Source organism: Pinus tabuliformis, chromosome 3_1, assembly GCF_031772625.1.
Source record: "Pinus tabuliformis cultivar Carrire ecotype Pingquan chromosome 3_1, CPIR1, whole genome shotgun sequence".
NCBI lineage: Eukaryota > Viridiplantae > Streptophyta > Pinopsida > Pinales > Pinaceae > Pinus > Pinus tabuliformis.
This window is the reverse complement of record NC_142301.1, coordinates 604,706,400-604,721,153: the sequence shown is the minus strand read 5'-3', so window position 1 is coordinate 604,721,153 and position 14,754 is coordinate 604,706,400. Positions and strand designations below refer to the sequence as shown.

Below are 14,754 nucleotides of genomic sequence, written 5' to 3'. Positions count from 1 at the left end.
ATGGAGGTCATGAAACCAAGAAAAATGCCCTCAAAACCCTGGGAGAGGGAAATGAGAGGAATGAGCATGGGAAAAGGTCAAGAGAGGTAGATGGAGTGTAGGTGAGTGAGATATCGATGGATAAGAGTGCAAATGAGCCTTCCATTGGTATTTTATGGTCTTTATACCTTGTTTAAATTTTCAAAATTGATCTTGGGACCCACTTTCTTTCTTTTGTCATTCACCTTACTCTTGGAAACTATATCTTTACACTTGACTTTCTCTTTGACAAATTGATCACTTGATATACATTGAGAACACTTTGACCTTTGACATTTTGGTCCTTTGGCATTTTGGAACTCTGAATTAGCAGCTTGGAAATCATGTGCTTATTACATTTGAAAGACATAAAATTACATAGTGAAAAATAAAATTACATCTCTGCTTTTTGGAATAAAATTACAATTTGGAGTGAAACTCATACTTGAAATCAAAATTACAACTTTTGGCAAACATCTTTGCATGTTTGCAAATCCTCTTTAAATGAAAAAGGGATATTATTTTGTTCACTCTCCTACTTTTTCTAGCTTTATGTAGTGAAATGGTGTTTTATTGGACCTTGAAAAAATGAAACCTAAAGACCTAATGAAAACCTTGAGTGAGTAGACTTCATGGTGACTTGACTGACATAAAGACATGATGAAATGAGCTTTCATGATTGAAGTATGCTCAGTAATACATGAATGTGGGTCAGCAAATATAGATTTTTGAGGGAGAGTGAGGTTTTTGAGTAGGGCTACCATTAGTGAGTAAATTTTTGAATGAAGACCTAGGTGGAATGACGAAAATTTCTGAGTGAGACCCTAATATGAATAAGAAAAGAGGAGTTTTGATCACTAATGGCAGTATGCAAATATTGACACTAACAAAGGGCACATGAATACTTCACAAAAAACTCACTTTCAAATGTCTAACTAAATTTGCATTTGTAAATAAGTTACCTCACTTATGTTAGGGATGATTAGTCCAACAACCCTATTAGTTGCTTCCGACCCCCAAGAGCACTGACATGTCCTATATAAGTGCATCACTCCATATTTGTGAGTGAAAATAATGGTCATGGAGTGGAAGAGACTTGTAGGAAGGTGCCATAGCCATGAGACTAGCTAATGGGGGGTCCAACATTTTGAGTGTAATGATGTAAGGAGTGAGCAATTGTGGTGGCATCTATTACCCCTTTCCTTGGCTTTGCTTTTCCACCCTTCTGGTGTGTCTTTTACTTCAATGATTTTCCTTTATTTAGTGCATATGCTAGGAGCCCAAGCTTGCTTTATGTTTTACCAATACCCTTGTCAGATGTAGTAGTTTCTCACTCATTGTGGTTGGTAATTTCAAGAGTTTCTTTATTTGAGATGAAGCATTAAATGCTTGAGGAACTAGGTGACCGCTAATGTGGGGGTTAAAGCTCATGCTAGGATTTTTCCCATGCCCTAATATTTGTCCCAACCATCTTTTGTATTTTACATTTTATTTCATTGTGACTTTATATCCTTTCGATTTTCTTTTAGTTGCATCAATTCTCGAAACCAAGTTTTCGGACCCTGAGTCAAGGATGTGCCTTTAGGGTACCAATCCTAATGACCATTGACTACCGACCTAAAGAATGGAGATGAATAATCAGGAGAGATGCACTGTGGTAAGTATGGGTTGCCTTGGACATGCTATATCGATCAATGCCTCCTAATTACTATCCTTCTTAAACCCTAAGGCCTTAAAGAAGGTTTGACTAGACTAGAGTCAATGGCTAACCTCCCAAGTGAAGTGTGGGAACAAGGATACAATTAATATTGGTCAATCATTCATTTTCCCTATGATCTATATCAATATGCCCATAACATTAAATATAAGCACATGATTGCAAGAATGGCTAGAGTACCTGCCGATAGACGACCTTCTTTCCTTCAAGAAGAGTGTACCATGCGCTCAATGCATTTATACAATGCTCTTAATACCTCCCCATTAGCCTCAAAATTTGTAGTGTAATGGTACCTTCAAAGGTCAGAAAACAAAAAAATATTCATCAAGTCAACACAAGTTAAAACTTAAAACTTATAAGCAATGAGCATTGAAATCCAAAATTACATATCTTGGATTTAAGTAGTAGCCAGTTGTATGTAAAGGACTATGGAGTTGTTTGTTCCATTTTTCATCACTGATTTTGCATAGAGGAATGTACTTATGTCTTTTTATCCCAATATGTTGCCTTTATTTGTTCCTTGGCCTGATCCATGGCCTCATAAACGAAACCCATGGCAAGTTTATCACTATCCACCGTCCGTGAAACTCTGATAAGAGGCTCACTAAATAGCACAATCTACTCTGCCTTTGACCAAAATATGTTGTCAAACATTTGGTCAATCATCTATTTCCCTTCAACCTTTTTGCTCTACTGAGATGCATTCCATTCATCACATGAAAACATCTTCCTCAAGTTTGATTTTTGTTGAACACGGGATTGCAACGAAATAAAGTTGGTTGCAAATTGTGTGATGGCTGATCAAACAAGCTTTTTACCCCCGGTGTGCTTTCTCATAAGGTTCAAAACCATGAGTGGTTGTAGATGTACCTGGTTATGGATTTTTCATCATCCACACACTTCTTCATCCACTCAATTTTTCCAATATCCTCAAACATGAAGTCCAAACAATGGGTTGCACAGAGACCACCAAATGGTGGGGCGTTTTTCTTCCAACATCTTTCCAGCTGCAACATAGTTAGAGGCATTATCTGTGATCACTTGTACAACATTTTCAACCCGTACTTCCATAACTACTTCATTCAAAAGACGAAACAACAATTGTGCATCCTTCACTTGATCAGATGCATCAATAGATTTGAGAAACATAGTACCTTTGGGACAAGCAATTAAGCAATTTAGGATTGTGCGAGATCTACCATCAGTCCATCCATCAGACATAATTATGCATCCTGTTTTAGTCCATGATTGCTTTAACTCTGTAAGGTATTATTGTATTCTTTGGACCCCATTTTGTAAAAGTGGCTCCCTAATATCATGAAATCTAGGGCCTTTGAAGCCTACTCCACATGAAGCTATAGCATCAATCATGCACTGATAATATGCAAAATTAGTAGCATTAAAAGGTATGTCTGCGTCATACCACCATCTAGCAATGCATTCATATGCAACCTCCTTCTCTATCTTCTTCCATTTATCATCAAGGGGTTGTTGAGAACTAGGGGTGGTGCTGGGTACAAAGAAGGAGTCAATACCTTTACGGGTTGTTGTCCTCTTCAAGTTAAAAGCACTTGAACTGGGACCATAACCACCCTCTCCAACTCTATAAAGGAAACTAGAGGAATATTCAAAATTGAGCATATATTCTTCAAAATTAGGGTCACTAAGGATAGCATCATCTTTTTGACTTTTGCCTATATCTTTTTATTTTTTTGTTTTTCCCCTTTTCTTCGTTGTAGGCTTCAATTAGACTTTAGTTCTCTAATGTTCTAGGTGTTCTTAAATTCTATGGATCCCCCCACCCTTAACTTTCTTCCCACAATAGTTGTAGGCTTTTATCACTTGTTCATTTAAGTGTCAGTGAACCTAAGCCGAATCATTCTTGTTTTTTGAGGCCATGAAACTTCTACAGTAAGAAACGAAGAATCTGCATAGAAAACCCTAGGGTTTTAAAAATTTTGTGTCAATTTTTTTTATAGAGAAAAATAGTGTTCCACTGGGAGGCGTCCCCTAGGGTTGGGTGCATGCACCCCTCACACCCCATGCACCCAGGACGGGGGAGTCTACTGGGGGTGCGTTTCCCTAGTGTGGGGGACGAGACTCCCCAAAAGGGGTGCGTTTGGGCATCCCCCCTCAAAACTTTAGTATCTAATATATAGTATATGCCACTGTTGATAATATCGGCGATATTCGAAAATATCGCGATATTTTCGGCAAAACGATATATCGCCAAGAAAATATCGCGATATTTTCTGTTTTGAAAATATCGGCAAAATATCGTGATATTTTGAAAATATCGGCAAAATATCGGCTGTATTTAAAAATTGGAAAAAAAATATTTTTTATGCTTGCTGATATTTGCCGATATTTCGCCGATATTTTTGCCGATATTGCCGATAAGATATTTTCTGGACCCTTGCCGATATTTTGCCGATACCGATATTTTCAACACTGGTATATGCTAATATACTAGTATGTTTTGCTTTCAATTTAGATCCTAGAATGATGAATGATGAATTTAATTTTTAAATCAATGTAGATAGTAGAATGATGAATGATATGGATCAATGTATTTGAATATTTCATTATTGAATTTTTTTATTAAATCTCATGGTATGGATGAATAATGACCATGTCATATGAATGATGTATGTATCAAAATGAACGATGACGATGGATCAATGTATGTCATTATTTAATTCAATTATGAATTTAAATTTCATGTGTGGATCAAATTTCAATTTTCAATGTATTGGTATCCATATTACTATTAGTCTATTTAATATTTATGCTTTCAATATTGAATAATGAATATGAACTTGAATGAGATATATATACCCCGACGTCCCCCGCACCCCTTAAATTCCCCTAAAATTTGAGGGTACTCCCACACGCCCACCCTGTGCGTCTCCCCACACCCACGTCTCCACGCACCAGAGTCTTGGTGTGAGATTGGAGAAAAATAAAAGAGGAACCGAGACAAAGAAATACTTGGAGAAGATCTGTAAATTTTGAGAAGAGAATAAGCTCCCACAAATCAGAAAATAAACTCTTCAATCAACTCTAAAATCTCCCTCACAAATTTGCTAACGAAATCCCTCAAAATAACTTTGCAAATTTCAACAATTGTTGAGGAAAAAAGAAGAAGAAATTAATGCCCACAATTTTTTTCCAAAAAAAAAATTACAAATCTGGATTTTGCATAAAAACACTAGGGTTTTAAAATTTTTAGGGAAAAAAATAACATATTTTTGGAGAAAAATAGAACAATAATGGTTGAAAAAAATACCTTGATTTTCCCTTTTAATTTTCTAAAGAAAATCAGCTCCAAAATCCTCCCAAATTAGGTCTGGAGCAGCCCCTACAAATCTACATAAAAACACTTGGGTTTTTAAATTTGTTGGGAAAAAAACTGATAGTTGGAGAAAATTAGAACAAAAATAGATGGCAAAAATTACCTTGATTTACCCTCTAAATTTTCTAGAGAAAATCAGCTCCAAAATCTTCTCAAATCAGTGATATAGCAGCCCCCACAAAATAAAAAAGAAAAACCCTTCAACTAGCTCCAAAAGCCACTCAAGAAAACTGAAATATCTTTGGGAAAAAAAAATTCCTTGAAGTAGCTCGAAAATAACCTTTAGTAATCAACCCAACAACTCTCCAAGACGCCAATTAGCTCTTCAAATTCCTTCAGAACAACCCTGCAAAAGACTCTCTGAATTCTCTTCACCTAACTCAGCTCAAGAATTGCAAGCGACTCGAATGAATAGTGTGAGTGAAATCAGTGTTGTTAAAATCGCGATAAAATCGCGATTTTATCGGAAAATCGCGATTTTTTCGCAGTGCCGATTTTATCGCGATTTTTACCCATAAAAATCGGCATTTTTTTTTTTTTTTAAAAATCGCGATTTTTTCGAAAAAATCGCGATTTTTAACCAAAAAATCGTGGGGCTCAAGACAGCATAGTTTTATAACTTTTTTTGGGTTTTTTCATGCAATGTTTTTTGAAAGAAACAAATAATTTTTGAGTGGGGTAGCTTAATGGTCAAGTCTAGGCCCTAGTATGGATATGCTATTCATGGTAATGTTAAATTCTTAAAGTAAAAGTGACATTCTCCTTAATCTTCATTTTCATCCTTTTACTTAAATTTTTAACATTACCATGAAATGACTCAGGATGTTTGAGAGTGGTTCCAACCTCATTGGATTTCATATGGAGAAAGTAGAATTTTAGATTTCATTTAAAATCCAGCAGACTTATCAGTTTTTCAGGATTTCAGGATTGGGAGATTGTAATGTTTCCAGGTGACACCACCTGCCCGGGCTACCCCTGCCACCAGTAGAGGACGTGGTCTACCTCCTATAGCTCCTACTTCTAGTTCTTCAACGTCTAGATCACATCAGACTCCACTGCCATTTCCACCTGCACGGGCACCAGCATCTTACATCTAGAGGGAAAGGGAAAGCTGTGGCATTTTCTCGCAAGAGGGGCAGAGGAAATCAATAGGATTAGACTTTCATTTTATTGTATATGACATTACGACATGATGAGATACATTATCATATTTTTTGTTGATATTTTGAGGCTGAGTTGGGGCTCAGGACTTACTATTCAGGACATGATTCAATGTTATGTGTGATTTTAGCGCTAGAAATGATATTAAACATCTTATATATTAGTTTTTTTATCATATTTATGTGTCAATGTATTTATTTTATGTTGTAGATGGTTTAGATATTAAAAAAATTGAAAAAAAATGAAAAAAAATGAATATTTTTGTGCCAAACGATTTTTTCCCGATTTTTTCCGCTTTTTTCCCGGCGCCGATTAAATCCCGATCGCGCTTTTAACAACATTGAGTGAAATAGAGGGGGTGGGGGTGTTTAAATAGCTTTAGGCGGGGCTAGATTAGAGTTAAAAATTAGGGGGGAAAATGTTTTTCTTTACCCAGGCCGCTTGGCTGCGGACCTTGCAAACCAGCCTCTCAACTGGTCTGTTCCGGTTCAGACCAGAAATTGCCCTAAGCTTGACGGACCGGCTGGTTCTATCGTTTCTGGTCCAGTTCCGATAACATTGCTCTAGGTGCTTCTTTCTTAGGTCAATTAACAAGTGTACATATTGTTGTAAAGTACCCACATCATTGTGTTCCTGCAATTTGAAACCCCTTTTATCTATAGCTTTGAGGATTTTTAGTCCATACTTATTTGAAGTCTTTGATTTTAGGTTTTTTTTCCATGTCGAAAAAGGACCATGTTGCAAACCAAAATGTTTATCTCCCTTTAGCTGTTAAAAATGCTGGTATGTAAAATTAATTTTTGATTATTTAACAAGTGTACATATTGATGTAAATTACCCACATGGTGTTCCTGCAATTAGAAACCTCTTTTGTCTATAGCTTTGAGGATTTTTAGTCCATGCTTCTTGAAGTCTTTGATTTGTCGAATGAGGACCATCTTGCAAATCAAAGTGTTTATCTACCTTTAGTTGTTAAAGATGCTTGTATCTAAAGATAATTTTTGACTATGTTTTTCTTTTCAAATGACTTATTGTTCTCTTTCCTATGATTACCCTTTTATGTGACGTCTCGCAAGCGTATGCTTTCCAAGTTATGGTTTTGAAATTCTTTGAGCTGTTCAAAGGTGAGATACTTCATTAGCCAAAGTGGCGATGTGTTTTTGGGCATCTGAATTGCTTATTTTGGAAGTTAAATTCTTAGGATGCTTTTTTCAATATAATTTTTTTTTTGCAATGGGGTTCCTTCAATAAATAATTCCTTTTCTGTTGTCCTACGTCATCTCCTGAGCATAACATTCTTGAAACCATAGATTTTAGATACTTTTATTCCTTCTTGAATGAGCCAATTTGAAAAGAAAAGTAATTGCTTTTATCTTTTTAAAGTTCTTCTTTCCAGAGTGAATCATTTATTTTATGCATTTTCCTTTAAATCACTCTTGTAATTGGGTTCATGCAATCAAGGATATGTTTCCTTGTGCTTTATGGCATACCATAAGATATTTTTGGAACCATGGTGTTTAAGCTATTTTAATGGATTAAACACATGATACTTTAGAGACGAGACGATAATTCTATTAATATGTGCTTTTAGATTATAGAGTTGCTAGTTAAAAATGGTATATAGTTGCTGTAGTTGAGAACTCCTTACTCTTTGCTTGGGACTATGGCACATGCTTCCATAAATCATGGCTTTTAGAGATTTTTATGGAAATAAAAAATTGGTCGCATCAAAAACTAGATTGGTTATGTGCTTTTGGCTGGTTGAAGCGCTCGTTTTCAAAGTCAATTACTTCGTTTTTTTTTTTTTTTAATATATGAACGTATTCCTTCCATTAAGAATTTATTTTCCCTCATCTCTCAACTCCGTCGTGTGCATGTTTCTCAAAGTAATGGCTTTTAGGTTATAAGTAATGGCGATTTTGGAAACTAAGGCAGTTATGATTCTCTGTCTTTTTAAGGTGGTGGTTTCCAAATAAAATGTAAAAACTGAGAAATTTTGTTTATTTAGGTATAAATAGTTTAGATTGCTATAGATGTACATGAATATATATGTTTTTTTTTAAATTTCATATTTTTGGTTGGTTGGTTTTTTGGTTCAGTTTTTTTATCAATTTTGATCTTGTTTTTGTTGATTCCTAGTTTAGGGATTTACTAGTTCGGCTAACAGTTCAGTTCTGATAACATTGTAACAAAAAAAAATAATGATAATAATAATAATAAATTTCCACTTACTTTGGTTATTTTGCATTCATCTAGGTTTCACCAGAATCAAATGAAGAAGCGTAGCCCTGTAAGATGCCTTTTGAACCCAACTTCCAAATCTTAAGATACACTACTTGTCTGATGAAGAATTTGTTCATGACTAATTTGAAAGGCTGCCTTGTCATGCTTATTATTTGCTATTTTATATCAGCACTTGCACTATGACTCAAAAGGTATATCTCCTTTACAAAGATAACTTCGAATTCTGAAATTAAAACCCATGTATAGGTGTCTGAAGCAATACAGGCCTCGTAGTCGGATTAACAACTATTCTGGAGGTGGCATGTGATTCTTGGTTGCTAGTAAATTCTCGTGAGGTATGGTTTGTGCAGAATTTTCCAATAGCTACACTGGTTTCTACCCAAAACGATTAATAAACTCTTTGGTAATATGTTTCATAATAAATTTTTGCTGCATAAATTGTGGCATGTGTTGAAATATGTAACTAGGTTAAGTCTTCATAATAACATATGTAATCATGATTTTATATATTTAATGAAAAGAGAAAAATACATTTATTATTATTATTCTTGAGGCATGGGTTTCATGCTGAAATGAAATTTATTTTGAAGTCAAGCACCCATTGAGTGCTTCTATGACTTGTCATTGAGTCTACAAGTCAATTGAGTCATTGTCATGTATGAAATATCCTTTTGGGCATGTTACATATTGTAAAGAAAATTTATTTGAGTCAAAAGAAAGTCAAAAGACCCTCCAAGACCTTGTCATGGTGCAAAGATCAAGTCAGCGTACATGAATGGACAATTCGGATTAAAGATGGCAATTCGTACCCCTCAAAAGCCTATAAATAAAAAGGAGCTCGACTTCATTTGGACACACACAAAAGCAATTTCGATCTCCTCAAGACAGAAGATGGAAAAGGATGAAGAAGAAGAAGAAGATCAAAGTTTTGGGACTCTCTCTCTCTCTCTTTTGTTAGGGTTTCTACAGTTATTGGACAAGACGAAATTTTGAAGTTGCATTGAAGCGGTGAATTTGCATCGAAGCAGTGACGCTGCATCAAAGCTGTAAAGCAACAACGAAGTTGTGATGTTGCATCGAAGCTGTGAAGCTGCAGCTAGGTCGAAGCTGGGAAAGGTCGAAACTATGAATCTCCTGGAGAGGTTGAAATTACAGTAGAATCTATTGGTCAAAGTTGCAGAAGAATTTGCAAGGCAGAAGAATTTGCTGGAGGTCGAAATTGCATTTCTTGCTAAGGAACTACTTGAAGGAAAGCTCATCAAGGGACTTGGTCATAGAGGGTCTTCGTCAAGGGTCATAGGTCATGGAATTCGACAATTGAAGATTCTATAAGAAGAGAAAAATTCTTGTGGGTTTTCCTCTTAGGTAGAGGTTTTGGCCCTGGTTGATTGTCTATATCTTGTGTTCCTTTGTCTCCATGTTCTTTATGGTTTGGTAGCTGTTTGATGAAAATAACACAATAATAATTAAAGTGAAAAATAATCAAATCAAGATAAGAAAAAATACATCATAAGCAGTGACCAAAGTAAGAGAAATCACATAATCTAGTTGCCGATAGATCTCTCAACAGGGTATCAGAGGTAAGGTGACAAGACAAGAAAAGGCAACTTATAGAAGGATGTTCAAGGGCTGAAAAACTAAAGGATCATCAAGAGCTTCAATCATCAAGAAGGATCACTCATCTCAAAAGGCACCTCAAGGGAAAAGACTACATCATCATCTTGAAATAAGTTACTAAAGAAGACTTCAAAACCCTAGTTCGTTCAAAGAAGGACTCTACACTTGAAGCATTCCTGGGAATCTTGCACAACCATCACCTCAAGGAAAAAGGAGACCTCAAAGACCCTACCTCTACTCAAAGAAGGATGGACTACAAATTGAAGCATCTTGAAGTCTCTACATCCAAGGGAAGAAAGAAGAAGCATTATCATCATCATCAAGGAATCAAGGTGATCTCTCCCTCTTTGAAGGATCACTTTTGAAGGAAGACATCTTCATCAAGAAGACATCTTCTATTATCAACATTGTCATCAAAATCAAGAAGGCATCAAGTTGAATATATTGTCATCATGGAGCGTCTTCACTAGACAAGTAAGTACCTTTATATTTATGATTGATTCTACTATCAAAATGACTTCATTTTGCAAGGAAAACAACAAATTGGTTTGGTCATCAAACTTTCTTGCATGGAAGAAGAGGACTGATTTGATCCTCATACAAAATGAAGTTGTTGATCATGTCAAGGGGGCAATCCCTAAACCTCCAAAGGAAGAAGCTCAAGGTCTTGCAAAGTACATGAAAGGGGAAGTAAGGCTCAAAGGATCCTTGTAGAATCCATCAAAGATCTTCTCATACCCTTACATATCAAAGTTGGATACATCAAAAGAAATATATAATAAACTAGTAGAATTATTCTCCATAAGTACTGTTGGAGAAGCGATATCATTAAGACAAGAACTCTACAAGATGAAAATATCAAAGGAAGAAGGAATAGCCTCATACTTTATGAGGGTGTCAGAAATAAGAGACCAACTACAAGAGTTGGGAGAAATAATGTTCGACAAAGAAATGACCACCATAGTGCTCAATGCACTACCAGAGGAATGGGGTAACTTTACATCAAGCATCTATGGAAATAATGAAGCTACCCCATTCAATGAACTTTTTCATTATGTAAAATTGAAGGAACCAAGCTAAAGGCAAAAAGTGATGTAGGATCAAATGAGCAAGCACAAGCATTTGCTGCCATGGCTAAGAAGAAAGGAAAATTTCGAAGGTTTGATCCTCAGAAAAAGAAGAAGAAGGATATGTCAAAAATCCAATGCTATGGTTGCCATGAATATGGGCACTACAAAAGAAATTTTCCTAAATTCAAAAAGGGCAACAACAAAAGAGGAAGGGAAGAAGCCCATATCACTGAAGAAGTGGTAGAAGGTGAAAAGAAGAAGTCAAAGAAAGAGGAAGTAAAAGATCTCTGCTATGATTGAGATAATCTCCTCCACCGAGTTCTTTTCAATTCTTGTAAAGTATAGCTATCATGGTAGGAAACATTAGAAGCATGATATGATGCATCACTTTAGGATATGATATAAGCATATGATTGAAGCAAGAGCTCATGACATCATTGTAAGAAGCTTCAAAGATCGCTGAAGTAGAAGTCTATAATAGTCATCAAAGGAGTTGTTGGTAGACTCATTGATAGCATAAGTAGTAATGGGTAGAAGAAAATCATCTAGCATAGAGTTCATCGTACATCATCATCATTACGAAGGAGCATTTGCAGGATGAGGATAATCAAAGTCCTCTATTAGAATCTTCATTAGAAGGAGCAAGTGTCTTGCTGAGAATTCCACCTTATATGGGATTCATTGTTTTTGAAGGATGATGGTATAATGACAAAGGAGTGTAGCAGGCCAAGACGATTGAAGAACTCTAAATCAAGGAAAGAAAGCTGCCACAGGAGGTCTAGATGCTAAAAAAAAAAAGAGCTATGCATGCATATGTTTGATAAACTAAGTCATGTCATCATAGTTGCAGATAGCATGGGACTCTACCTCATGAGTATGATCAAATGAAAGGGATCTCTTTGAAAAGATGCATGAAGGCATGGTTCACATATTGACTAGATGAAATCAACATAATATGTCCTCATATGGAATATGAGGTGGTTGAAAAATATGATGAAACTTGGGATAAAAGTTCCCGAGAACAATATTGTAAGAAAGACCGAAGAGATCATGAGAGGTGCAACTATGGTAACGAAGAAAAAAAGAAGCAACATCCGATGACTAGAAGAATTGACCATGACATCTCCATGGAAAAGGTATGAAGACTCTAATGAAGTTTGGAAAGGAAGGAGACCTTTAACATTGAATATCTTGGAGATGTGTCAATATGTATGCAGGATGTTGATGTTGCATCAAGAAGATGTCATGATGAAGGGCCATCACAAAAGGTAATTTTGATTTGATGTTCATTTTTTATTTTTGAACAATATCTGGATGGGTTGATACAGAGCTACCAAATGCGAGTTGTGGATGTCACCTACAACTAGTACTCATGTGGTGGGATGAAAGATCCCAAAGGAAACATGATGTGGAAAAGATAGTTGTATGAAGAAAACCAAATATGGACTAGTAGATCACTTTCCGATGAAAGGAAGGATGACATGATTGACATGGTTTGTGAAGGAAAGTGATGGATGGTCGATGCCCTACGAAGAAGTACCAAAAGATGAAGGCTCCATAATGTTGAAAATGAACTTCATGACATCAAAAGAAGGAGCCCCACAAGTGGCTGATAGTTCCATGATCTCAACCTAGAGCAGAAAGATGTTGGAAGCACATCTTTGGTTAAGAGGGAGCTTGGACAAGTCCCTAGGTAAGAGGGAGCTTGGGTATTTTCTTTTATAGGAATGAGTACATTCCTTTTATAGGAATGGGTATATCCTCCCTAGTTGAGAGGGAGAGATAGACATATCATTGTTGTCTTCACTTTAGAAGAAAGAATGGAGGATTGGGTAAGAATTTGGCATTTTATACTCTTTGAGGATGAGATAGGGCATCCAAGATAAGAGTAGTCGTAGAGAACTAATATTCTTTGAGGACTGGGAATCCAAGATAAGAATAGCCCTGGAAGGACATACTTTGTGAACACCCGGGTGGTGTATCTGCCTTGAGAGGCAATGATGATGGTGTCTATAAGTCATTGGTCTCGCCAACATTGTCCTCTGATCTTTTGGAGAGATAGAGCTATTAGTCAAGGCCTTTGCTATGTGACAATGCTAGATGATATGATGCTAAATAGATGTGTTACCAATCCGACTTTTCTTATGCGAATTCTTCAGATTGAGAATCTCCAAGTACCTTGTATGGATTATGAATACCTCCCTAGTTAAGAGGGAACGTTGAATTATGTAACTAGGTTCGGTGTTCATAATGACATGTAATCATGATTTTATGTATTTAAAGAAACGAGAAAAATAAATTTATTATTGTTATTCTTGAAGCATAGGTTTCATGCTCAAGGGAGATATATCTTTAGGTCAAGCACCCATTGAGCGCTTCTAGGGCTTATCATTGAGTATACAAGTCAATTGAGTCATTGTCATGTATGAAAGACCCTTTTGGGCATGTTACATATTGTAAAGAAAATTTATTTGAGTCAAAAGAACCTCAAAAACCTCATCATGGTGTAAAGACCAAGTCAGCCTACATGAAGGGATGAGTCAGCCTAAAGATAGCAATTTGTACATGTCAAAAGCCTATAAATAAGAAGGAATTCGACCTCATTTGGACACACACAAAAGCAAGTTCGATCTCCTCAAGATAGAAATTGGAAAATGATAAAGAAGAAGAAGAAGAGCAAGAACAAGATCGAAGTTTTGGGTTTCTCTCTCTCTCTCTTGTTAGGTTTTCTAAATTTACTGGGCAAGACAAAATTTTGAAGCTGCATCGAAGCTGTGATGCTGCAGCTAGGTCGAAACTATGGATCTGCTGGCGAGTTCAAAATTATAGTAGAATCTGCTGGTCGAAGTTGCAGAAAAAATTGCGGGGCAGAAGATTTGCTGGAGGTCGAAATTGCAATAGTTTCTAAGGAACTGCTAGAAGGAAAGTTCATCAAGGGACTTGGTCTTGGAGGGTCTTGGTCAAGGGTCATAGCTCTTGGAATTCGTCAATTGAAGATTCTATAAGAAGAAAATAATTTTTGTGGGTTTTCCTCTCAAGTGGAGAGGTTTTGGCCCTGGCTGATCGCGTATATCTTGTGTTCTTTTATCTCACTGTTCTTTATGGTTTGGTAGCTGTTTGATGAAAAAAACACAATAATAATTAAGGTGAAAATGAATCTAATCAATATAAGCAAAAACACATCACAAACAGTTATGAAAATAAGATAAATCACATAATCTACCTGTCCTTAGATTTCTCAACAACATGCATCCATATTGAAATATACTCCAAAATATCAAACTTCAGACATGAAGACCCTTTTGTAGATGCTTCTATAGGGTATCAATAGTGATAAGCTAGCCCAAAACAAAGAAGCACTGACCTGCATGTAATCCATTATATTACACAACAGACTTGTCGGTAACATCGGGCTCCTATTTGCGACAAATGTTCTCCTTGGGACACTTCTTGGGACAAAATGTTCTTCTTGGAATACCTGAGAATCCCAGAATCTCATAAATTTCTCAATGTAGTCCTGTCTACCCGTGACTAGCATCGAGAACAGTGACACATTAAAACGACAATGCAGA

General features: G+C 36.2%; 1 long non-coding RNA gene across 11 annotated transcripts in view; it reads left to right on the top strand.

Moving 5' to 3' along the window:
• LOC149188451 (uncharacterized) overlaps nucleotides 1-14,754 on the top strand; it is a 176,770-nt gene that overhangs the window by 53,138 nt on the left and 108,878 nt on the right. The window contains exon 5 of one of the 11 annotated variants that reach the window (XR_016256274.1): nucleotides 8,742-8,830. The exons of the other annotated variants lie outside the window; for them this stretch is intronic. This is a non-coding gene — a long non-coding RNA (uncharacterized LOC149188451). The remainder of the gene's footprint in view (nucleotides 1-8,741; nucleotides 8,831-14,754) is intronic. 11 annotated transcript variants of the gene reach the window in all.